This window comes from Phyllobates terribilis, unplaced genomic scaffold (assembly GCF_046119375.1).
Source record: "Phyllobates terribilis strain yellow unplaced genomic scaffold, ASM4611937v1 Scaffold_538__1_contigs__length_1162401, whole genome shotgun sequence".
Lineage (NCBI taxonomy): Eukaryota > Metazoa > Chordata > Amphibia > Anura > Dendrobatidae > Phyllobates > Phyllobates terribilis.
Genome location: NW_027363298.1, coordinates 686,676 through 710,292, shown reverse-complemented (window position 1 = coordinate 710,292; position 23,617 = coordinate 686,676). Strand labels below are relative to the sequence as shown.

The 23,617-nt window shown below is 45.4% G+C and overlaps 13 non-coding genes across 13 annotated transcripts; all 13 read left to right on the top strand.

Annotated features, from left to right (window-relative positions):
* The first annotated feature begins 1,007 nt into the window (after positions 1-1,007).
* LOC141232231 (U2 spliceosomal RNA) lies at positions 1,008-1,198 on the top strand. The gene has a single exon (XR_012298489.1). It is a non-coding gene; the product is annotated as a U2 spliceosomal RNA (small nuclear RNA).
* A 1,115-nt stretch (positions 1,199-2,313) lies between these two features.
* Positions 2,314-2,504, top strand: LOC141232230 (U2 spliceosomal RNA). Its single transcript, XR_012298488.1, has one exon. It is a non-coding gene; the product is annotated as a U2 spliceosomal RNA (small nuclear RNA).
* A 1,115-nt stretch (positions 2,505-3,619) lies between these two features.
* On the top strand, positions 3,620-3,810 carry LOC141232229 (U2 spliceosomal RNA). The gene has a single exon (XR_012298487.1). It is a non-coding gene; the product is annotated as a U2 spliceosomal RNA (small nuclear RNA).
* A 1,115-nt stretch (positions 3,811-4,925) lies between these two features.
* On the top strand, positions 4,926-5,116 carry LOC141232228 (U2 spliceosomal RNA). Its single transcript, XR_012298486.1, has one exon. It is a non-coding gene; the product is annotated as a U2 spliceosomal RNA (small nuclear RNA).
* Positions 5,117-6,231: 1,115 nt separating this feature from the next.
* On the top strand, positions 6,232-6,422 carry LOC141231793 (U2 spliceosomal RNA). Its single transcript, XR_012298103.1, has one exon. It is a non-coding gene; the product is annotated as a U2 spliceosomal RNA (small nuclear RNA).
* A 1,115-nt stretch (positions 6,423-7,537) lies between these two features.
* Positions 7,538-7,728, top strand: LOC141231752 (U2 spliceosomal RNA). Its single transcript, XR_012298062.1, has one exon. It is a non-coding gene; the product is annotated as a U2 spliceosomal RNA (small nuclear RNA).
* A 1,115-nt stretch (positions 7,729-8,843) lies between these two features.
* LOC141232227 (U2 spliceosomal RNA) lies at positions 8,844-9,034 on the top strand. Its single transcript, XR_012298485.1, has one exon. It is a non-coding gene; the product is annotated as a U2 spliceosomal RNA (small nuclear RNA).
* Positions 9,035-10,149: 1,115 nt separating this feature from the next.
* Positions 10,150-10,340, top strand: LOC141232226 (U2 spliceosomal RNA). The gene has a single exon (XR_012298484.1). It is a non-coding gene; the product is annotated as a U2 spliceosomal RNA (small nuclear RNA).
* Positions 10,341-17,174: 6,834 nt separating this feature from the next.
* On the top strand, positions 17,175-17,365 carry LOC141231792 (U2 spliceosomal RNA). Its single transcript, XR_012298102.1, has one exon. It is a non-coding gene; the product is annotated as a U2 spliceosomal RNA (small nuclear RNA).
* Positions 17,366-18,480: 1,115 nt separating this feature from the next.
* Positions 18,481-18,671, top strand: LOC141232225 (U2 spliceosomal RNA). The gene has a single exon (XR_012298483.1). It is a non-coding gene; the product is annotated as a U2 spliceosomal RNA (small nuclear RNA).
* Positions 18,672-19,786: 1,115 nt separating this feature from the next.
* LOC141232224 (U2 spliceosomal RNA) lies at positions 19,787-19,977 on the top strand. Its single transcript, XR_012298482.1, has one exon. It is a non-coding gene; the product is annotated as a U2 spliceosomal RNA (small nuclear RNA).
* Positions 19,978-21,092: 1,115 nt separating this feature from the next.
* Positions 21,093-21,283, top strand: LOC141232223 (U2 spliceosomal RNA). The gene has a single exon (XR_012298481.1). It is a non-coding gene; the product is annotated as a U2 spliceosomal RNA (small nuclear RNA).
* Positions 21,284-22,398: 1,115 nt separating this feature from the next.
* LOC141232222 (U2 spliceosomal RNA) lies at positions 22,399-22,589 on the top strand. The gene has a single exon (XR_012298480.1). It is a non-coding gene; the product is annotated as a U2 spliceosomal RNA (small nuclear RNA).
* Positions 22,590-23,617: the final 1,028 nt, after the last annotated feature.

Genomic DNA, 23,617 nt, shown 5'->3' with positions numbered 1-23,617 from the left:
TCATTGGATTTTTCATGTTCAAAGTTGCAGAAGCCAGATTACAAGCTCATTTTGGTTCAACTTCAGCAACTGTGCATTGCATTGCCATGTAATGTGATGCAATGGTATCTTTCTAGCTCTCCCTTTTTACTTCCTTTTGGATAAACAGACATATTAGGCAAGCATTTTGGAGCTTTCACCTAAATAACTACAGGTAGTGAGATAAGCTGCACAATATAATTGACCTTTCAGTATATTGTTGCACACACACCATCTATTTAGCAAATGCCCTTGTTATCAACAGCAGCCTTTTAAACTCACCTGAGCTAACAGGTATGTGCGCTGGTTACTCTGCTGCGCTTAAAATTTCTTTTTTGGTTTGCTACAATGCCTTTTCTGAAACGTTGTCTCCTTCTGCTGGAACACTAACTTCTTTCATTTAATGCCTGCAGACTATAAAAGAGAACCCAACCCAAAAAGTTTGGTTGATTAGTCTGTGGCATTCTGTTAAACTGTTGCTTATGGCGGTCTCTGTGAGCTTCTCAGCGACATTCAGCCAGCCAGGTATCCTGCCTGAAGTAGATGGAATGTGGCAATGGAACGCTGGCTGCGCGTGTCATAATAGGCTCTGAGCCTTTATATACCTGTGCACAGCAGCAGCCACCTTCAGTCTGCTGCTGGACAGCCAGCAGCAGCAGCAGCAGGAGAGGTATGTAATCAGGAGCCCTCCTGCTAAGGGTAGACAGCTGCTCGTTCCACCCCACCCCCCGCCTTAATTGGTTCTCCTCCCTTCCAACGGTGTTGAGGCGGGTGGGAACAGCAGGGGGTGAAGGTGCTGTGTTTAAAGAGGTGGAGTTATGCAGATCTAAAACGCGTGGATTGCAGCAGCAGCAAGCCGAAAAGTGCAGGCATGTAAGGGATCTAGAGGTTGACAACATGTCTTCTTAACGGGAGTCCAGGAGCTCATCTCCACAAATGGACTTTTCAGGATCCTTGGGTGGCTCCGTAGTTTGAAACCAATTCTGGTTATCGCTTCTCGGCCTTTTGGCTAAGATCAAGTGTAGTATCTGTTCTTATCAGTTTAATATCTGATACGTCCCCTATCTGGGGACCATATATTAAATGGATTTTTAGAACAGGGAGATGGAAAAAGAGCTTGCTCTGTCCACTCCACGCATTGACCTGGTATTGCAGTATCTCCAGGACCGGTGCACCCCTTCTTTAATGCAGTTTCTAAAATCAGAAAGAATTGAATTCAATGTTTTTTGTTCATTTTGCTTGTTTGTCGGATTTTGGGATGGACTCTTTGGCTTTGCTTTTCTTCTCCTCATTGGATTTTTCATGTTCAAAGTTGCAGAAGCCAGATTACAAGCTCATTTTGGTTCAACTTCAGCAACTGTGCATTGCATTGCCATGTAATGTGATGCAATGCTATCTTTCTAGCTCTCCCTTTTTACTTCCTTTTGGATAAACAGACATATTAGGCAAGCATTTTGGAGCTTTCACCTAAATAACTACAGGTGGTGAGATAAGCTGCACAATATAATTGACCTTTCAGTATATTGTTGCACACACACCATCTATTTAGCAAATGCCCTTGTTATCAACAGCAGCCTTTTAAACTCACCTGAGCTAACAGGTATGTGCGCTGGTTACTCTGCTGCGCTTAAAATTTCTTTTTTGGTTTGCTACAATGCCTTTTCTGAAACGTTGTCTCCTTCTGCTGGAACACTGACTTCTTTCATTTAATGCCTGCAGACTATAAAAGAGAACCCAACCCAAAAAGTTTGGTTGATTAGTCTGTGGCATTCTGTTAAACTGTTGCTTATGGCGGTCTCTGTGAGCTTCTCAGCGACATTCAGCCAGCCAGGTATCCTGCCTGCAGTAGATGGAATGTGGCAATGGAACGCTGGCTGCGCGTGTCATAATAGGCTCTGAGCCTTTATATACCTGTGCACAGCAGCAGCCACCTTCAGTCTGCTGCTGGACAGCCAGCAGCAGCAGCAGCAGGAGAGGTATGTAATCAGGAGCCCTCCTGCTAAGGGTAGACAGCTGCTCGTTCCACCCCACCCCCCGCCTTAATTGGTTCTCCTCCCTTCCAACGGTGTTGAGGCGGGTGGGAACAGCAGGGGGTGAAGGTGCTGTGTTTAAAGAGGTGGAGTTATGCAGATCTAAAACGCGTGGATTGCAGCAGCAGCAAGCCGAAAAGTGCAGGCATGTAAGGGATCTAGAGGTTGACAACATGTCTTCTTAACGGGAGTCCAGGAGCTCATCTCCACAAATGGACTTTTCAGGATCCTTGGGTGGCTCCGTAGTTTGAAACCAATTCTGGTTATCGCTTCTCGGCCTTTTGGCTAAGATCAAGTGTAGTATCTGTTCTTATCAGTTTAATATCTGATACGTCCCCTATCTGGGGACCATATATTAAATGGATTTTTAGAACAGGGAGATGGAAAAAGAGCTTGCTCTGTCCACTCCACGCATTGACCTGGTATTGCAGTATCTCCAGGACCGGTGCACCCCTTCTTTAATGCAGTTTCTAAAATCAGAAAGAATTGAATTCAATGTTTTTTGTTCATTTTGCTTGTTTGTCGGATTTTGGGATGGACTCTTTGGCTTTGCTTTTCTTCTCCTCATTGGATTTTTCATGTTCAAAGTTGCAGAAGCCAGATTACAAGCTCATTTTGGTTCAACTTCAGCAACTGTGCATTGCATTGCCATGTAATGTGATGCAATGCTATCTTTCTAGCTCTCCCTTTTTACTTCCTTTTGGATAAACAGACATATTAGGCAAGCATTTTGGAGCTTTCACCTAAATAACTACAGGTGGTGAGATAAGCTGCACAATATAATTGACCTTTCAGTATATTGTTGCACACACACCATCTATTTAGCAAATGCCCTTGTTATCAACAGCAGCCTTTTAAACTCACCTGAGCTAACAGGTATGTGCGCTGGTTACTCTGCTGCGCTTAAAATTTCTTTTTTGGTTTGCTACAATGCCTTTTCTGAAACGTTGTCTCCTTCTGCTGGAACACTAACTTCTTTCATTTAATGCCTGCAGACTATAAAAGAGAACCCAACCCAAAAAGTTTGGTTGATTAGTCTGTGGCATTCTGTTAAACTGTTGCTTATGGCGGTCTCTGTGAGCTTCTCAGCGACATTCAGCCAGCCAGGTATCCTGCCTGCAGTAGATGGAATGTGGCAATGGAACGCTGGCTGCGCGTGTCATAATAGGCTCTGAGCCTTTATATACCTGTGCACAGCAGCAGCCACCTTCAGTCTGCTGCTGGACAGCCAGCAGCAGCAGCAGCAGGAGAGGTATGTAATCAGGAGCCCTCCTGCTAAGGGTAGACAGCTGCTCGTTCCACCCCACCCCCCGCCTTAATTGGTTCTCCTCCCTTCCAACGGTGTTGAGGCGGGTGGGAACAGCAGGGGGTGAAGGTGCTGTGTTTAAAGAGGTGGAGTTATGCAGATCTAAAACGCGTGGATTGCAGCAGCAGCAAGCCGAAAAGTGCAGGCATGTAAGGGATCTAGAGGTTGACAACATGTCTTCTTAACGGGAGTCCAGGAGCTCATCTCCACAAATGGACTTTTCAGGATCCTTGGGTGGCTCCGTAGTTTGAAACCAATTCTGGTTATCGCTTCTCGGCCTTTTGGCTAAGATCAAGTGTAGTATCTGTTCTTATCAGTTTAATATCTGATACGTCCCCTATCTGGGGACCATATATTAAATGGATTTTTAGAACAGGGAGATGGAAAAAGAGCTTGCTCTGTCCACTCCACGCATTGACCTGGTATTGCAGTATCTCCAGGACCGGTGCACCCCTTCTTTAATGCAGTTTCTAAAATCAGAAAGAATTGAATTCAATGTTTTTTGTTCATTTTGCTTGTTTGTCGGATTTTGGGATGGACTCTTTGGCTTTGCTTTTCTTCTCCTCATTGGATTTTTCATGTTCAAAGTTGCAGAAGCCAGATTACAAGCTCATTTTGGTTCAACTTCAGCAACTGTGCATTGCATTGCCATGTAATGTGATGCAATGCTATCTTTCTAGCTCTCCCTTTTTACTTCCTTTTGGATAAACAGACATATTAGGCAAGCATTTTGGAGCTTTCACCTAAATAACTACAGGTGGTGAGATAAGCTGCACAATATAATTGACCTTTCAGTATATTGTTGCACACACACCATCTATTTAGCAAATGCCCTTGTTATCAACAGCAGCCTTTTAAACTCACCTGAGCTAACAGGTATGTGCGCTGGTTACTCTGCTGCGCTTAAAATTTCTTTTTTGGTTTGCTACAATGCCTTTTCTGAAACGTTGTCTCCTTCTGCTGGAACACTGACTTCTTTCATTTAATGCCTGCAGACTATAAAAGAGAACCCAACCCAAAAAGTTTGGTTGATTAGTCTGTGGCATTCTGTTAAACTGTTGCTTATGGCGGTCTCTGTGAGCTTCTCAGCGACATTCAGCCAGCCAGGTATCCTGCCTGCAGTAGATGGAATGTGGCAATGGAACGCTGGCTGCGCGTGTCATAATAGGCTCTGAGCCTTTATATACCTGTGCACAGCAGCAGCCACCTTCAGTCTGCTGCTGGACAGCCAGCAGCAGCAGCAGCAGGAGAGGTATGTAATCAGGAGCCCTCCTGCTAAGGGTAGACAGCTGCTCGTTCCACCCCACCCCCTGCCTTAATTGGTTCTCCTCCCTTCCAACGGTGTTGAGGCGGGTGGGAACAGCAGGGGGTGAAGGTGCTGTGTTTAAAGAGGTGGAGTTATGCAGATCTAAAACGCGTGGATTGCAGCAGCAGCAAGCCGAAAAGTGCAGGCATGTAAGGGATCTAGAGGTTGACAACATGTCTTCTTAACGGGAGTCCAGGAGCTCATCTCCACAAATGGACTTTTCAGGATCCTTGGGTGGCTCCGTAGTTTGAAACCAATTCTGGTTATCGCTTCTCGGCCTTTTGGCTAAGATCAAGTGTAGTATCTGTTCTTATCAGTTTAATATCTGATACGTCCCCTATCTGGGGACCATATATTAAATGGATTTTTAGAACAGGGAGATGGAAAAAGAGCTTGCTCTGTCCACTCCACGCATTGACCTGGTATTGCAGTATCTCCAGGACCGGTGCACCCCTTCTTTAATGCAGTTTCTAAAATCAGAAAGAATTGAATTCAATGTTTTTTGTTCATTTTGCTTGTTTGTCGGATTTTGGGATGGACTCTTTGGCTTTGCTTTTCTTCTCCTCATTGGATTTTTCATGTTCAAAGTTGCAGAAGCCAGATTACAAGCTCATTTTGGTTCAACTTCAGCAACTGTGCATTGCATTGCCATGTAATGTGATGCAATGCTATCTTTCTAGCTCTCCCTTTTTACTTCCTTTTGGATAAACAGACATATTAGGCAAGCATTTTGGAGCTTTCACCTAAATAACTACAGGTGGTGAGATAAGCTGCACAATATAATTGACCTTTCAGTATATTGTTGCACACACACCATCTATTTAGCAAATGCCCTTGTTATCAACAGCAGCCTTTTAAACTCACCTGAGCTAACAGGTATGTGCGCTGGTTACTCTGCTGCGCTTAAAATTTCTTTTTTGGTTTGCTACAATGCCTTTTCTGAAACGTTGTCTCCTTCTGCTGGAACACTGACTTCTTTCATTTAATGCCTGCAGACTATAAAAGAGAACCCAACCCAAAAAGTTTGGTTGATTAGTCTGTGGCATTCTGTTAAACTGTTGCTTATGGCGGTCTCTGTGAGCTTCTCAGCGACATTCAGCCAGCCAGGTATCCTGCCTGCAGTAGATGGAATGTGGCAATGGAACGCTGGCTGCGCGTGTCATAATAGGCTCTGAGCCTTTATATACCTGTGCACAGCAGCAGCCACCTTCAGTCTGCTGCTGGACAGCCAGCAGCAGCAGCAGCAGGAGAGGTATGTAATCAGGAGCCCTCCTGCTAAGGGTAGACAGCTGCTCGTTCCACCCCACCCCCCGCCTTAATTGGTTCTCCTCCCTTCCAACGGTGTTGAGGCGGGTGGGAACAGCAGGGGGTGAAGGTGCTGTGTTTAAAGAGGTGGAGTTATGCAGATCTAAAACGCGTGGATTGCAGCAGCAGCAAGCCGAAAAGTGCAGGCATGTAAGGGATCTAGAGGTTGACAACATGTCTTCTTAACGGGAGTCCAGGAGCTCATCTCCACAAATGGACTTTTCAGGATCCTTGGGTGGCTCCGTAGTTTGAAACCAATTCTGGTTATCGCTTCTCGGCCTTTTGACTAAGATCAAGTGTAGTATCTGTTCTTATCAGTTTAATATCTGATACGTCCCCTATCTGGGGACCATATATTAAATGGATTTTTAGAACAGGGAGATGGAAAAAGAGCTTGCTCTGTCCACTCCACGCATTGACCTGGTATTGCAGTATCTCCAGGACCGGTGCACCCCTTCTTTAATGCAGTTTCTAAAATCAGAAAGAATTGAATTCAATGTTTTTTGTTCATTTTGCTTGTTTGTCGGATTTTGGGATGGACTCTTTGGCTTTGCTTTTCTTCTCCTCATTGGATTTTTCATGTTCAAAGTTGCAGAAGCCAGATTACAAGCTCATTTTGGTTCAACTTCAGCAACTGTGCATTGCATTGCCATGTAATGTGATGCAATGCTATCTTTCTAGCTCTCCCTTTTTACTTCCTTTTGGATAAACAGACATATTAGGCAAGCATTTTGGGGCTTTCACCTAAATAACTACAGGTGGTGAGATAAGCTGCACAATATAATTGACCTTTCAGTATATTGTTGCACACACACCATCTATTTAGCAAATGCCCTTGTTATCAACAGCAGCCTTTTAAACTCACCTGAGCTAACAGGTATGTGCGCTGGTTACTCTGCTGCGCTTAAAATTTCTTTTTTGGTTTGCTACAATGCCTTTTCTGAAACGTTGTCTCCTTCTGCTGGAACACTAACTTCTTTCATTTAATGCCTGCAGACTATAAAAGAGAACCCAACCCAAAAAGTTTGGTTGATTAGTCTGTGGCATTCTGTTAAACTGTTGCTTATGGCGGTCTCTGTGAGCTTCTCAGCGACATTCAGCCAGCCAGGTATCCTGCCTGCAGTAGATGGAATGTGGCAATGGAACGCTGGCTGCGCGTGTCATAATAGGCTCTGAGCCTTTATATACCTGTGCACAGCAGCAGCCACCTTCAGTCTGCTGCTGGACAGCCAGCAACAGCAGCAGCAGGAGAGGTATGTAATCAGGAGCCCTCCTGCTAAGGGTAGACAGCTGCTCGTTCCACCCCACCCCCCGCCTTAATTGGTTCTCCTCCCTTCCAACGGTGTTGAGGCGGGTGGGAACAGCAGGGGGTGAAGGTGCTGTGTTTAAAGAGGTGGAGTTATGCAGATCTAAAACGCGTGGATTGCAGCAGCAGCAAGCCGAAAAGTGCAGGCATGTAAGGGATCTAGAGGTTGACAACATGTCTTCTTAACGGGAGTCCAGGAGCTCATCTCCACAAATGGACTTTTCAGGATCCTTGGGTGGCTCCGTAGTTTGAAACCAATTCTGGTTATCGCTTCTCGGCCTTTTGGCTAAGATCAAGTGTAGTATCTGTTCTTATCAGTTTAATATCTGATACGTCCCCTATCTGGGGACCATATATTAAATGGATTTTTAGAACAGGGCGATGGAAAAAGAGCTTGCTCTGTCCACTCCACGCATTGACCTGGTATTGCAGTATCTCCAGGACCGGTGCACCCCTTCTTTAATGCAGTTTCTAAAATCAGAAAGAATTGAATTCAATGTTTTTTGTTCATTTTGCTTGTTTGTCGGATTTTGGGATGGACTCTTTGGCTTTGCTTTTCTTCTCCTCATTGGATTTTTCATGTTCAAAGTTGCAGAAGCCAGATTACAAGCTCATTTTGGTTCAACTTCAGCAACTGTGCATTGCATTGCCATGTAATGTGATGCAATGCTATCTTTCTAGCTCTCCCTTTTTACTTCCTTTTGGATAAACAGACATATTAGGCAAGCATTTTGGAGCTTTCACCTAAATAACTACAGGTGGTGAGATAAGCTGCACAATATAATTGACCTTTCAGTATATTGTTGCACACACACCATCTATTTAGCAAATGCCCTTGTTATCAACAGCAGCCTTTTAAACTCACCTGAGCTAACAGGTATGTGCGCTGGTTACTCTGCTGCGCTTAAAATTTCTTTTTTGGTTTGCTACAATGCCTTTTCTGAAACGTTGTCTCCTTCTGCTGGAACACTAACTTCTTTCATTTAATGCCTGCAGACTATAAAAGAGAACCCAACCCAAAAAGTTTGGTTGATTAGTCTGTGGCATTCTGTTAAACTGTTGCTTATGGCGGTCTCTGTGAGCTTCTCAGCGACATTCAACCAGCCAGGTATCCTGCCTGCAGTAGATGGAATGTGGCAATGGAACGCTGGCTGCGCGTGTCATAATAGGCTCTGAGCCTTTATATACCTGTGCACAGCAGCAGCCACCTTCAGTCTGCTGCTGGACAGCCAGCAGCAGCAGCAGCAGGAGAGGTATGTAATCAGGAGCCCTCCTGCTAAGGGTAGACAGCTGCTCGTTCCACCCCACCCCCCGCCTTAATTGGTTCTCCTCCCTTCCAACGGTGTTGAGGCGGGTGGGAACAGCAGGGGGTGAAGGTGCTGTGTTTAAAGAGGTGGAGTTATGCAGATCTAAAACGCGTGGATTGCAGCAGCAGCAAGCCGAAAAGTGCAGGCATGTAAGGGATCTAGAGGTTGACAACATGTCTTCTTAACGGGAGTCCAGGAGCTCATCTCCACAAATGGACTTTTCAGGATCCTTGGGTGGCTCCGTAGTTTGAAACCAATTCTGGTTATCGCTTCTCGGCCTTTTGGCTAAGATCAAGTGTAGTATCTGTTCTTATCAGTTTAATATCTGATACGTCCCCTATCTGGGGACCATATATTAAATGGATTTTTAGAACAGGGAGATGGAAAAAGAGCTTGCTCTGTCCACTCCACGCATTGACCTGGTATTGCAGTATCTCCAGGACCGGTGCACCCCTTCTTTAATGCAGTTTCTAAAATCAGAAAGAATTGAATTCAATGTTTTTTGTTCATTTTGCTTGTTTGTCGGATTTTGGGATGGACTCTTTGGCTTTGCTTTTCTTCTCCTCATTGGATTTTTCATGTTCAAAGTTGCAGAAGCCAGATTACAAGCTCATTTTGGTTCAACTTCAGCAACTGTGCATTGCATTGCCATGTAATGTGATGCAATGCTATCTTTCTAGCTCTCCCTTTTTACTTCCTTTTGGATAAACAGACATATTAGGCAAGCATTTTGGAGCTTTCACCTAAATAACTACAGGTGGTGAGATAAGCTGCACAATATAATTGACCTTTCAGTATATTGTTGCACACACACCATCTATTTAGCAAATGCCCTTGTTATCAACAGCAGCCTTTTAAACTCACCTGAGCTAACAGGTATGTGCGCTGGTTACTCTGCTGCGCTTAAAATTTCTTTTTTGGTTTGCTACAATGCCTTTTCTGAAACGTTGTCTCCTTCTGCTGGAACACTGACTTCTTTCATTTAATGCCTGCAGACTATAAAAGAGAACCCAACCCAAAAAGTTTGGTTGATTAGTCTGTGGCATTCTGTTAAACTGTTGCTTATGGCGGTCTCTGTGAGCTTCTCAGCGACATTCAGCCAGCCAGGTATCCTGCCTGCAGTAGATGGAATGTGGCAATGGAACGCTGGCTGCGCGTGTCATAATAGGCTCTGAGCCTTTATATACCTGTGCACAGCAGCAGCCACCTTCAGTCTGCTGCTGGACAGCCAGCAGCAGCAGCAGCAGGAGAGGTATGTAATCAGGAGCCCTCCTGCTAAGGGTAGACAGCTGCTCGTTCCACCCCACCCCCCGCCTTAATTGGTTCTCCTCCCTTCCAACGGTGTTGAGGCGGGTGGGAACAGCAGGGGGTGAAGGTGCTGTGTTTAAAGAGGTGGAGTTATGCAGATCTAAAACGCGTGGATTGCAGCAGCAGCAAGCCGAAAAGTGCAGGCATGTAAGGGATCTAGAGGTTGACAACATGTCTTCTTAACGGGAGTCCAGGAGCTCATCTCCACAAATGGACTTTTCAGGATCCTTGGGTGGCTCCGTACTTTGAAACCAATTCTGGTTATCGCTTCTCGGCCTTTTGGCTAAGATCAAGTGTAGTATCTGTTCTTATCAGTTTAATATCTGATACGTCCCCTATCTGGGGACCATATATTAAATGGATTTTTAGAACAGGGAGATGGAAAAAGAGCTTGCTCTGTCCACTCCACGCATTGACCTGGTATTGCAGTATCTCCAGGACCGGTGCACCCCTTCTTTAATGCAGTTTCTAAAATCAGAAAGAATTGAATTCAATGTTTTTTGTTCATTTTGCTAGTTTGTCGGATTTTGGGATGGACTCTTTGGCTTTGCTTTTCTTCTCCTCATTGGATTTTTCATGTTCAAAGTTGCAGAAGCCAGATTACAAGCTCATTTTGGTTCAACTTCAGCAACTGTGCATTGCATTGCCATGTAATGTGATGCAATGCTATCTTTCTAGCTCTCCCTTTTTACTTCCTTTTGGATAAACAGACATATTAGGCAAGCATTTTGGAGCTTTCACCTAAATAACTACAGGTGGTGAGATAAGCTGCACAATATAATTGACCTTTCAGTATATTGTTGCACACACACCATCTATTTAGCAAATGCCCTTGTTATCAACAGCAGCCTTTTAAACTCACCTGAGCTAACAGGTATGTGCGCTGGTTACTCTGCTGCGCTTAAAATTTCTTTTTTGGTTTGCTACAATGCCTTTTCTGAAACGTTGTCTCCTTCTGCTGGAACACTGACTTCTTTCATTTAATGCCTGCAGACTATAAAAGAGAACCCAACCCAAAAAGTTTGGTTGATTAGTCTGTGGCATTCTGTTAAACTGTTGCTTATGGCGGTCTCTGTGAGCTTCTCAGCGACATTCAGCCAGCCAGGTATCCTGCCTGCAGTAGATGGAATGTGGCAATGGAACGCTGGCTGCGCGTGTCATAATTAGAGATGAGCGGTGTTCGACTAGAACTGTTCGCCAATCTCAAATTCGAGCTGGTTTGGGCGGTGTTCGAGTTGTTCGACGAACCCGAACGATTTGCAAAAAATTCGGCTGTTCGAGGTTATGTTCGATAACTGTTCGTGCACCAAAAGCTTGTCCTGCATGTCTGGCGCTATTTAGAGCACCAATCATGCAGGGATTGTCTGTCACTCACTGTAATGCCACAGCCATGGTGGTTGTGGCATTACAGTGATTGCCCAAATCGATGGGAACAGTGTCAACAGTGAAACATGAAAAGCCGGCAATTCAGCAGCGGCATACACCGGTACCCGACAATTTAGAACCGAAAGAATAGAGCTTCACACATAGATTAGATAGATATAAACATGTCAGCCACATATATACGAAGTACAGTGAAAGTGCTGCTTACTGTACTTGTCATTTAGCGTAAAGGTTTTATCAAAAAAAATAATAGTGTTTTCATGCACCGTCTCTTTAAAAAAGCCGGCCGGCAATTCAGCAGCGGTACCCGACAATTTATAACAGACAGAATAGAGCTTCACACATAGATTAGATAGATAGAAACATGTCAGTCACATATATATGAAGTACAGTGATAGTGTTGGTTACTGTACTTGTCATTTAGTATTAAAATAAAGGATTTATTATTAAAAAAAATGGCGTGGGGTTCCCCTTAATTTTAGGCTCTAGCGGAGGTTAAGCAGACGGCTGGGGCAGATGTTTGAAGCCTGGGAAGGGGGTAATACCCACGGAGCTTCCCAGGCTACTAATATCAGCCCCCAGCTGAATACATAGCCTTTACTAGCTATTAAAATGGGGGACCCCCCAAAAAAAATGACGTGGGGTCCCCCCTAATTTAATAGCTAGCAAAGGCTAGGCAGACAGCTGGGGGCTGATATTAATAGCCCAGGAAGGGAGCCATGAATATTGGCCCCCTCCCAGGCTAGAAACACCAGCCGTCAGCCGCCCCAGAAATGGCGCATTCATAGGATGCGCCAATTCTGGCACTTAGCCTCGCTCTTCCACGCTGCCCTGGTGCGGTGGCAGGGGGTAATAGGGTTGGGGTTGATGTCAGCTTATAATGCCAGCTGACATCAAGCCCAGGTTAGTAATGGAGAGGCGTCTATAAGACACCCCCATTACTAACCCCATAGTCAAAGTTAAAAAAAACACAAACACCCAGAATAAAGTCCTTTAATTGAAATAAAGACACAATCCTTTATTGTTCTAAATTAAACCATACTTACCGTCACGCCCATTCCAGCTGAAGCCAACGATCTCCTGCAATAAAAGAAAAATAATAAAGCAACCTCATCCTTACCTTTCCATGGTTCCCACGACAGCTTCAGCTCTGCTACATCGAGATGACAGGCTGGACCGCAGCAGAACGCTGCCATCCAGCCTCTCATCCCGCAGACACTGAGAAGCGCAGGCTTACTTGCGCTGCTCAGCGTCTCTCTGTGACGACATCCAGATGAGCCGAGTTCATGTCCAATGAACTCAGCTCACCTCCTGCACGTCACTGACAGCGTGGGAGAATTCTCCTGCACTCAGTGCTTCAGCGTGAGAATTCTCCCGCTGAAGCGCTGAGTGCAGGAGAATTTTCCCACGCTGTCAGTGACGTGCATAAGGTGAGCTCATGTCCAATGAACTCAGCTCACCTCCTGCACGTCACTGACAGCGTGGGAGAATTCTCCTGCACTCAGCGCTTCAGTGTGAGAATTCTCCCACGCTGAAGCGGTGAGTGCAGGAGAATTTTCCCACGCTGTCAGTGACGTGCATGAGGTGAGCCGAGTTCATTGGACATTAACTCGGCTCATCTGGATGCCCTCACAGAGAGACACTGTGGAGCGCAAGCAAGCCTGCGCTTCTCAGTGTCTGCGGGATGACAGACTGGATGGCAGCGTTCTGCTGCGGTCCAGCCTGTCATCTCGATGTAGCAGAGCTGAAGCTGTCATGGGAACCATGGAAAGGTAAGGATGATGTTGCTTTATTATTTTTCTTTTATTTCAGGAGATCGTTGGCTTCAGCTGGAATGGGCGTGATGGTAAGTATGGTTTAATTTAGAACAATAAAGAATTGTGTGTTTATTTCAATTAAAGGACTTTTTTCTGGGTGTTGTGTTTTTTTTAAATTCTTTACTAGAAATTCATGGTGGTCATGTCTAATATTGGCGTGACCCCATGAATTTCGGGCTTAGGGCCAGCTGATAATGCCAAGCTGGCCCTAACCCCTTTATTACCCAGTGAGCCACCGCATCAGGGCCCTGGATGAGTTGGGTACAGCGCCAGAAGATGGCGCTTCTATGAACGCGCCATTTTCCGGGGTGGCTGCGGACTGCAATTTGCAGCGGGGGTGGCCCAGAAAGCTTGGGCCTCCCTGCGCTGCGGATTCCAGCCCCCAGCTGCCTAGTTGTACCTGGCTGGACACAAAAACAGGGCGAAGCCCCACGTCAATTTTCTTTAAATTATTTCATGAAATAATTAAGAAAAAAAGGGCTTCCCTATATTGTTGTGTCCGGCCAGGTACAAATAGGCAGCTGGTGGTTGGGGGCAGCCCGTTCCTGCCTGCTGTACCTGACTGGACACAAATATAGTGCGAAGCCCCACGTCAATTTTTTTTAAATTATTTCATGAAATAATTAAGAAAAAAGGGCTTCCCTATATTGTTGTGTCCGGCCAGGTACAAATAGGCAGCTGGTGGATGGGGGCAGCCCGTTCCTGCCTGCTGTACCTGGCTGGACACAAATATAGTGCGAAGCCCCACGTCAATTTTTTTTAAATTATTTCATGAATTTCCTGAAATAATTTAAAAAAATTGAAGTGGGGCTTCGCACTATATTTGTGTCCAGCCAGGTACAGCAGGCAGGAACGGGCTGCCCCCATCCACCAGCTGCCTATTTGTACCTGGCCGGACACAACAATATAGGGAAGCCCTTTTTTTCTTAATTATTTCATGAATTTCATGAAATAATTAAAAAAAATTGAAGTGGGGCTTCGCACTATATTTGTGTCCAGCCAGGTACAGCAGGCAGGAACGGGCTGCCCCCAACCACCAGCTGCCTATTTGTACCTGGCCGGACACAACAATATAGGGAAGGCCTTTTTTTCTTAATTATTTCATGAATTTCATGAAATAATTAAAAAAAAAGTACGTGGGGCTTCGCCCTATTTTTGTGTCCAGCCAGGTACAACTAGGCAGCTGGGGGCTGGAATCTGCAGCGCAGGGAGGCCCAAGCTTTCTGGGCCCCCCCCCGCTACAAATTGCAGTCCGCAGCCACCCCGGAAAATGGCGCGTTCATAGAAGCGCCATCTTCTGGCGCTGTACCCAACTCATCCAGGGCCCTGGTGCGGTGGCTCACTGGGTAATAAAGGGGTTAGGGCCAGCTTGGTATTATCAGCTGGCCCCAAGCCCAAAATTCATGGGGTCACGCCAGTATTAGACATGACCGCCATGAATTTCTAGTAAAGTATTTAAAAAAAACACAACACCCAGAATAAAGTCCTTTAATTGAAATAAAGACACAATTCTTTATTGTTCTAAATTAAACCATACTTACCATCACACCCATTCCAGCTGAAGCCAACGATCTCCTGCAATAAAAGAAAAATAATAAACCAACCTCATCCTTACCTTTCCATGGTTCCCACGACAGCTTCAGCTCTGCTACATCGAGATGACTGGCTGGACCGCAGCAGAACGCTGCCATCCAGTCTGTCATCCCGCAGACACTGAGAAGCGCAGGCATGCTTGCGCTCCTCACTGTCTCGCTGTGACGGCATCCAGATGAGCCGAGGTCATGTCCAATGAACTCGGCTCACCTCATGCACGTCACTGACAGCGTGGGAAAATTCTCACGCTGAAGTGCTGAGTGCAGGAGAATACTCCCACGCTGTCAGTGATGTGCATGAGGTGAGCTCATGTCCAATGAACTCAGCTCACCTCCTGCACGTCACTGACAGCGTGGGAAAATTCTCCTGCAATCAGCGCTTCAGCGTGAGAATTTTCCCACGCTGTCAGTGACGTGCATGAGGTGAGCCGAGTTCATTGGACATGAACTCGGCTCATCTGGATGTCGTCACAGAGAGACGCTGAGCAGCGCAAGCAAGCCTGCGCTTCTCAGTGTCTGCGGGATGACAGGCTGGATGGCAGCGTTCTGCTGCGGTCCAGCCTGTCATCTCGATGTAGCAGAGCTGAAGCTGTCGTGGGAACCATGGAAAGGTAAGGATGAGGTTGCTTTATTATTTTTCTTTTATTGCAGGAGATCGTTGGCTTCAGCTGGAATGGGCGTGATGGTAAGTATGGTTTAATTTAGAACAATAAAGGATTGTGTCTTTATTTCAATTAAAGGACTTTATTCTGGGTGTTTGTGTTTTTTTTAACTTTGACTATGGGGTTAGTAATGGGGGTGTCTTATAGACGCCTCTCCATTACTAACCTGGGCTTGATGTCAGCTGGCATTATAAGCTGACATCAACCCCAACCCTATTACCCCCTGCCACCGCACCAGGGCAGCGTGGAAGAGCGAGGCTAAGTGCCAGAATTGGCGCATCCTATGAATGCGCCATTTCTGGGGCGGCTGACGGCTGGTGTTTCTAGCCTGGGAGGGGGCCAATATTCATGGCTCCCTTCCTGGGCTATTAATATCAGCCCCCAGCTGTCGGCCTAGCCTTTGCTAGCTATTAAATTAGGGGGGACCCCACGTCATTTTTTTTGGGGGGTCCCCCATTTTAATAGCTAGTAAAGGCTATGTATTCAGCTGGAGGCTGATATTAGTAGCCTGGGAAGCTCCGTGGGTATTACCCCCTTCCCAGGCTTCAAACATCTGCCCCAGCCGTCTGCTTAACCTCCGCTAGAGCCTAAAATTAAGGGGAACCCCACGCCAATTTTTTTAATAATAAATCCTTTATTTTAATACTAAATGACAAGTACAGTAACCAACACTATCACTGTACTTCATATATATGTGACTGACATGTTTCTATCTATCTAATCTATGTGTGATGCTCTATCTTTCTGTTCTAAATTGTCGGGTACCGCTGCTGAATTGCCGGCCGGCTTTTTTAAAGAGACAGTGCATGAAAACACTATTATTTTTTTAAATAAATCCTTTACACTAAATGACAAGTACAGTAAGCAACACTATCACTGTACTTATTATATATGTGACTGACATGTTTCTATCTATCTAATCTATGTGTGAAGCTCTATTCTTTCTGTTCTAAATTGTCGGGTACAGATGCTGAATTGCCGGCCGGCTTTTTTAAAGAGACGGTGCATGAAAACACTATTATTTTTTTTAATAAATCCTTTACACTAAATGACAAGTGCAGTAACCAACACTGTCACTGTGCTTCTTATATGTGTGACTGACATGTTTCTATCTATCTAATCTATGTGTGATGCTCTATTCCTTCTTGTCTAAATTGTCGGGTACCGGTGTATGCCGCTGCTGAATTTGCCGGCCGGCTTTTTTAAAGAGAGTGTCTTCTGAGCAGTTTGTCAGCTTTTGGACACCTTTGCAGGTGTTTTCTATGTGTTTCTATGTGTTTTTGTTTGCCTGCCATTGGTTTTAACGGTGTTCGACGGTGTTCTAAGGTGTTCGACGAACAGTTCGACGAACAGTTCCTCGAACATCCCGGTGTTCGACGAACCGAACCGAACCCGAACACTACGGGGGTGGCTCAACACTAGTCATAATAGGCTCTGAGCCTTTATATACCTGTGCACAGCAGCAGCCACCTTCAGTCTGCTGCTGGACAGCCAGCAGCAGCAGCAGCAGGAGAGGTATGTAATCAGGAGCCCTCCTGCTAAGGGTAGACAGCTGCTCGTTCCACCCCACCCCCCGCCTTAATTGGTTCTCCTCCCTTCCAACGGTGTTGAGGCGGGTGGGAACAGCAGGGGGTGAAGGTGCTGTGTTTAAAGAGGTGGAGTTATGCAGATCTAAAACGCGTGGATTGCAGCAGCAGCAAGCCGAAAAGTGCAGGCATGTAAGGGATCTAGAGGTTGACAACATGTCTTCTTAACGGGAGTCCAGGAGCTCATCTCCACAAATGGACTTTTCAGGATCCTTGGGTGGCTCCGTAGTTTGAAACCAATTCTGGTTATCGCTTCTCGGCCTTTTGACTAAGATCAAGTGTAGTATCTGTTCTTATCAGTTTAATATCTGATACGTCCCCTATCTGGGGACCATATATTAAATGGATTTTTAGAACAGGGAGATGGAAAAAGAGCTTGCTCTGTCCACTCCACGCATTGACCTGGTATTGCAGTATCTCCAGGACCGGTGCACCCCTTCTTTAATGCAGTTTCTAAAATCAGAAAGAATTGAATTCAATGTTTTTTGTTCATTTTGCTTGTTTGTCGGATTTTGGGATGGACTCTTTGGCTTTGCTTTTCTTCTCCTCATTGGATTTTTCATGTTCAAAGTTGCAGAAGCCAGATTACAAGCTCATTTTGGTTCAACTTCAGCAACTGTGCATTGCATTGCCATGTAATGTGATGCAATGCTATCTTTCTAGCTCTCCCTTTTTACTTCCTTTTGGATAAACAGACATATTAGGCAAGCATTTTGGGGCTTTCACCTAAATAACTACAGGTGGTGAGATAAGCTGCGCAATATAATTGACCTTTCAGTATATTGTTGCACACACACCATCTATTTAGCAAATGCCCTTGTTATCAACAGCAGCCTTTTAAACTCACCTGAGCTAACAGGTATGTGCGCTGGTTACTCTGCTGCGCTTAAAATTTCTTTTTTGGTTTGCTACAATGCCTTTTCTGAAACGTTGTCTCCTTCTGCTGGAACACTGACTTCTTTCATTTAATGCCTGCAGACTATAAAAGAGAACCCAACCCAAAAAGTTTGGTTGATTAGTCTGTGGCATTCTGTTAAACTGTTGCTTATGGCGGTCTCTGTGAGCTTCTCAGCGACATTCAGCCAGCCAGGTATCCTGCCTGCAGTAGATGGAATGTGGCAATGGAACGCTGGCTGCGCGTGTCATAATAGGCTCTGAGCCTTTATATACCTGTGCACAGCAGCAGCCACCTTCAGTCTGCTGCTGGACAGCCAGCAGCAGCAGCAGCAGGAGAGGTATGTAATCAGGAGCCCTCCTGCTAAGGGTAGACAGCTGCTCGTTCCACCCCACCCCCCGCCTTAATTGGTTCTCCTCCCTTCCAACGGTGTTGAGGCGGGTGGGAACAGCAGGGGGTGAAGGTGCTGTGTTTAAAGAGGTGGAGTTATGCAGATCTAAAACGCGTGGATTGCAGCAGCAGCAAGCCGAAAAGTGCAGGCATGTAAGGGATCTAGAGGTTGACAACATGTCTTCTTAACGGGAGTCCAGGAGCTCATCTCCACAAATGGACTTTTCAGGATCCTTGGGTGGCTCCGTAGTTTGAAACCAATTCTGGTTATCGCTTCTCGGCCTTTTGGCTAAGATCAAGTGTAGTATCTGTTCTTATCAGTTTAATATCTGATACGTCCCCTATCTGGGGACCATATATTAAATGGATTTTTAGAACAGGGAGATGGAAAAAGAGCTTGCTCTGTCCACTCCACGCATTGACCTGGTATTGCAGTATCTCCAGGACCGGTGCACCCCTTCTTTAATGCAGTTTCTAAAATCAGAAAGAATTGAATTCAATGTTTTTTGTTCATTTTGCTTGTTTGTCGGATTTTGGGATGGACTCTTTGGCTTTGCTTTTCTTCTCCTCATTGGATTTTTCATGTTCAAAGTTGCAGAAGCCAGATTACAAGCTCATTTTGGTTCAACTTCAGCAACTGTGCATTGCATTGCCATGTAATGTGATGCAATGCTATCTTTCTAGCTCTCCCTTTTTACTTCCTTTTGGATAAACAGACATATTAGGCAAGCATTTTGGAGCTTTCACCTAAATAACTACAGGTGGTGAGATAAGCTGCACAATATAATTGACCTTTCAGTATATTGTTGCACACACACCATCTATTTAGCAAATGCCCTTGTTATCAACAGCAGCCTTTTAAACTCACCTGAGCTAACAGGTATGTGCGCTGGTTACTCTGCTGCGCTTAAAATTTCTTTTTTGGTTTGCTACAATGCCTTTTCTGAAACGTTGTCTCCTTCTGCTGGAACACTGACTTCTTTCATTTAATGCCTGCAGACTATAAAAGAGAACCCAACCCAAAAAGTTTGGTTGATTAGTCTGTGGCATTCTGTTAAACTGTTGCTTATGGCGGTCTCTGTGAGCTTCTCAGCGACATTCAGCCAGCCAGGTATCCTGCCTGCAGTAGATGGAATGTGGCAATGGAACGCTGGCTGCGCGTGTCATAATAGGCTCTGAGCCTTTATATACCTGTGCACAGCAGCAGCCACCTTCAGTCTGCTGCTGGACAGCCAGCAGCAGCAGCAGCAGGAGAGGTATGTAATCAGGAGCCCTCCTGCTAAGGGTAGACAGCTGCTCGTTCCACCCCACCCCCCGCCTTAATTGGTTCTCCTCCCTTCCAACGGTGTTGAGGCGGGTGGGAACAGCAGGGGGTGAAGGTGCTGTGTTTAAAGAGGTGGAGTTATGCAGATCTAAAACGCGTGGATTGCAGCAGCAGCAAGCCGAAAAGTGCAGGCATGTAAGGGATCTAGAGGTTGACAACATGTCTTCTTAACGGGAGTCCAGGAGCTCATCTCCACAAATGGACTTTTCAGGATCCTTGGGTGGCTCCGTAGTTTGAAACCAATTCTGGTTATCGCTTCTCGGCCTTTTGGCTAAGATCAAGTGTAGTATCTGTTCTTATCAGTTTAATATCTGATACGTCCCCTATCTGGGGACCATATATTAAATGGATTTTTAGAACAGGGAGATGGAAAAAGAGCTTGCTCTGTCCACTCCACGCATTGACCTGGTATTGCAGTATCTCCAGGACCGGTGCACCCCTTCTTTAATGCAGTTTCTAAAATCAGAAAGAATTGAATTCAATGTTTTTTGTTCATTTTGCTTGTTTGTCGGATTTTGGGATGGACTCTTTGGCTTTGCTTTTCTTCTCCTCATTGGATTTTTCATGTTCAAAGTTGCAGAAGCCAGATTACAAGCTCATTTTGGTTCAACTTCAGCAACTGTGCATTGCATTGCCATGTAATGTGATGCAATGCTATCTTTCTAGCTCTCCCTTTTTACTTCCTTTTGGATAAACAGACATATTAGGCAAGCATTTTGGAGCTTTCACCTAAATAACTACAGGTGGTGAGATAAGCTGCACAATATAATTGACCTTTCAGTATATTGTTGCACACACACCATCTATTTAGCAAATGCCCTTGTTATCAACAGCAGCCTTTTAAACTCACCTGAGCTAACAGGTATGTGCGCTGGTTACTCTGCTGCGCTTAAAATTTCTTTTTTGGTTTGCTACAATGCCTTTTCTGAAACGTTGTCTCCTTCTGCTGGAACACTAACTTCTTTCATTTAATGCCTGCAGACTATAAAAGAGAACCCAACCCAAAAAGTTTGGTTGATTAGTCTGTGGCATTCTGTTAAACTGTTGCTTATGGCGGTCTCTGTGAGCTTCTCAGCGACATTCAGCCAGCCAGGTATCCTGCCTGCAGTAGATGGAATGTGGCAATGGAACGCTGGCTGCGCGTGTCATAATAGGCTCTGAGCCTTTATATACCTGTGCACAGCAGCAGCCACCTTCAGTCTGCTGCTGGACAGCCAGCAGCAGCAGCAGCAGGAGAGGTATGTAATCAGGAGCCCTCCTGCTAAGGGTAGACAGCTGCTCGTTCCACCCCACCCCCCGCCTTAATTGGTTCTCCTCCCTTCCAACGGTGTTGAGGCGGGTGGGAACAGCAGGGGGTGAAGGTGCTGTGTTTAAAGAGGTGGAGTTATGCAGATCTAAAACGCGTGGATTGCAGCAGCAGCAAGCCGAAAAGTGCAGGCATGTAAGGGATCTAGAGGTTGACAACATGTCTTCTTAACGGGAGTCCAGGAGCTCATCTCCACAAATGGACTTTTCAGGATCCTTGGGTGGCTCCGTAGTTTGAAACCAATTCTGGTTATCGCTTCTCGGCCTTTTGGCTAAGATCAAGTGTAGTATCTGTTCTTATCAGTTTAATATCTGATACGTCCCCTATCTGGGGACCATATATTAAATGGATTTTTAGAACAGGGAGATGGAAAAAGAGCTTGCTCTGTCCACTCCACGCATTGACCTGGTATTGCAGTATCTCCAGGACCGGTGCACCCCTTCTTTAATGCAGTTTCTAAAATCAGAAAGAATTGAATTCAATGTTTTTTGTTCATTTTGCTTGTTTGTCGGATTTTGGGATGGACTCTTTGGCTTTGCTTTTCTTCTCCTCATTGGATTTTTCATGTTCAAAGTTGCAGAAGCCAGATTACAAGCTCATTTTGGTTCAACTTCAGCAACTGTGCATTGCATTGCCATGTAATGTGATGCAATGCTATCTTTCTAGCTCTCCCTTTTTACTTCCTTTTGGATAAACAGACATATTAGGCAAGCATTTTGGAGCTTTCACCTAAATAACTACAGGTGGTGAGATAAGCTGCACAATATAATTGACCTTTCAGTATATTGTTGCACACACACCATCTATTTAGCAAATGCCCTTGTTATCAACAGCAGCCTTTTAAACTCACCTGAGCTAACAGGTATGTGCGCTGGTTACTCTGCTGCGCTTAAAATTTCTTTTTTGGTTTGCTACAATGCCTTTTCTGAAACGTTGTCTCCTTCTGCTGGAACACTGACTTCTTTCATTTAATGCCTGCAGACTATAAAAGAGAACCCAACCCAAAAAGTTTGGTTGATTAGTCTGTGGCATTCTGTTAAACTGTTGCTTATGGCGGTCTCTGTGAGCTTCTCAGCGACATTCAGCCAGCCAGGTATCCTGCCTGCAGTAGATGGAATGTGGCAATGGAACGCTGGCTGCGCGTGTCATAATAGGCTCTGAGCCTTTATATACCTGTGCACAGCAGCAGCCACCTTCAGTCTGCTGCTGGACAGCCAGCAGCAGCAGCAGCAGGAGAGGTATGTAATCAGGAGCCCTCCTGCTAAGGGTAGACAGCTGCTCGTTCCACCCCACCCCCCGCCTTAATTGGTTCTCCTCCCTTCCAACGGTGTTGAGGCGGGTGGGAACAGCAGGGGGTGAAGGTGCTGTGTTTAAAGAGGTGGAGTTATGCAGATCTAAAACGCGTGGATTGCAGCAGCAGCAAGCCGAAAAGTGCAGGCATGTAAGGGATCTAGAGGTTGACAACATGTCTTCTTAACGGGAGTCCAGGAGCTCATCTCCACAAATGGACTTTTCAGGATCCTTGGGTGGCTCCGTAGTTTGAAACCAATTCTGGTTATCGCTTCTCGGCCTTTTGGCTAAGATCAAGTGTAGTATCTGTTCTTATCAGTTTAATATCTGATACGTCCCCTATCTGGGGACCATATATTAAATGGATTTTTAGAACAGGGAGATGGAAAAAGAGCTTGCTCTGTCCACTCCACGCATTGACCTGGTATTGCAGTATCTCCAGGACCGGTGCACCCCTTCTTTAATGCAGTTTCTAAAATCAGAAAGAATTGAATTCAATGTTTTTTGTTCATTTTGCTTGTTTGTCGGATTTTGGGATGGACTCTTTGGCTTTGCTTTTCTTCTCCTCATTGGATTTTTCATGTTCAAAGTTGCAGAAGCCAGATTACAAGCTCATTTTGGTTCAACTTCAGCAACTGTGCATTGCATTGCCATGTAATGTGATGCAATGCTATCTTTCTAGCTCTCCCTTTTTACTTCCTTTTGGATAAACAGACATATTAGGCAAGCATTTTGGAGCTTTCACCTAAATAACTACAGGTGGTGAGATAAGCTGCACAATATAATTGACCTTTCAGTATATTGTTGCACACACACCATCTATTTAGCAAATGCCCTTGTTATCAACAGCAGCCTTTTAAACTCACCTGAGCTAACAGGTATGTGCGCTGGTTACTCTGCTGCGCTTAAAATTTCTTTTTTGGTTTGCTACAATGCCTTTTCTGAAACGTTGTCTCCTTCTGCTGGAACACTGACTTCTTTCATTTAATGCCTGCAGACTATAAAAGAGAACCCAACCCAAAAAGTTTGGTTGATTAGTCTGTGGCATTCTGTTAAACTGTTGCTTATGGCGGTCTCTGTGAGCTTCTCAGCGACATTCAGCCAGCCAGGTATCCTGCCTGCAGTAGATGGAATGTGGCAATGGAACGCTGGCTGCGCGTGTCATAATAGGCTCTGAGCCTTTATATACCTGTGCACAGCAGCAGCCACCTTCAGTCTGCTGCTGGACAGCCAGCAGCAGCAGCAGCAGGAGAGGTATGTAATCAGGAGCCCTCCTGCTAAGGGTAGACAGCTGCTCGTTCCACCCCACCCCCCGCCTTAATTGGTTCTCCTCCCTTCCAACGGTGTTGAGGCGGGTGGGAACAGCAGGGGGTGAAGGTGCTGTGTTTAAAGAGGTGGAGTTATGCAGATCTAAAACGCGTGGATTGCAGCAGCAGCAAGCCGAAAAGTGCAGGCATGTAAGGGATCTAGAGGTTGACAACATGTC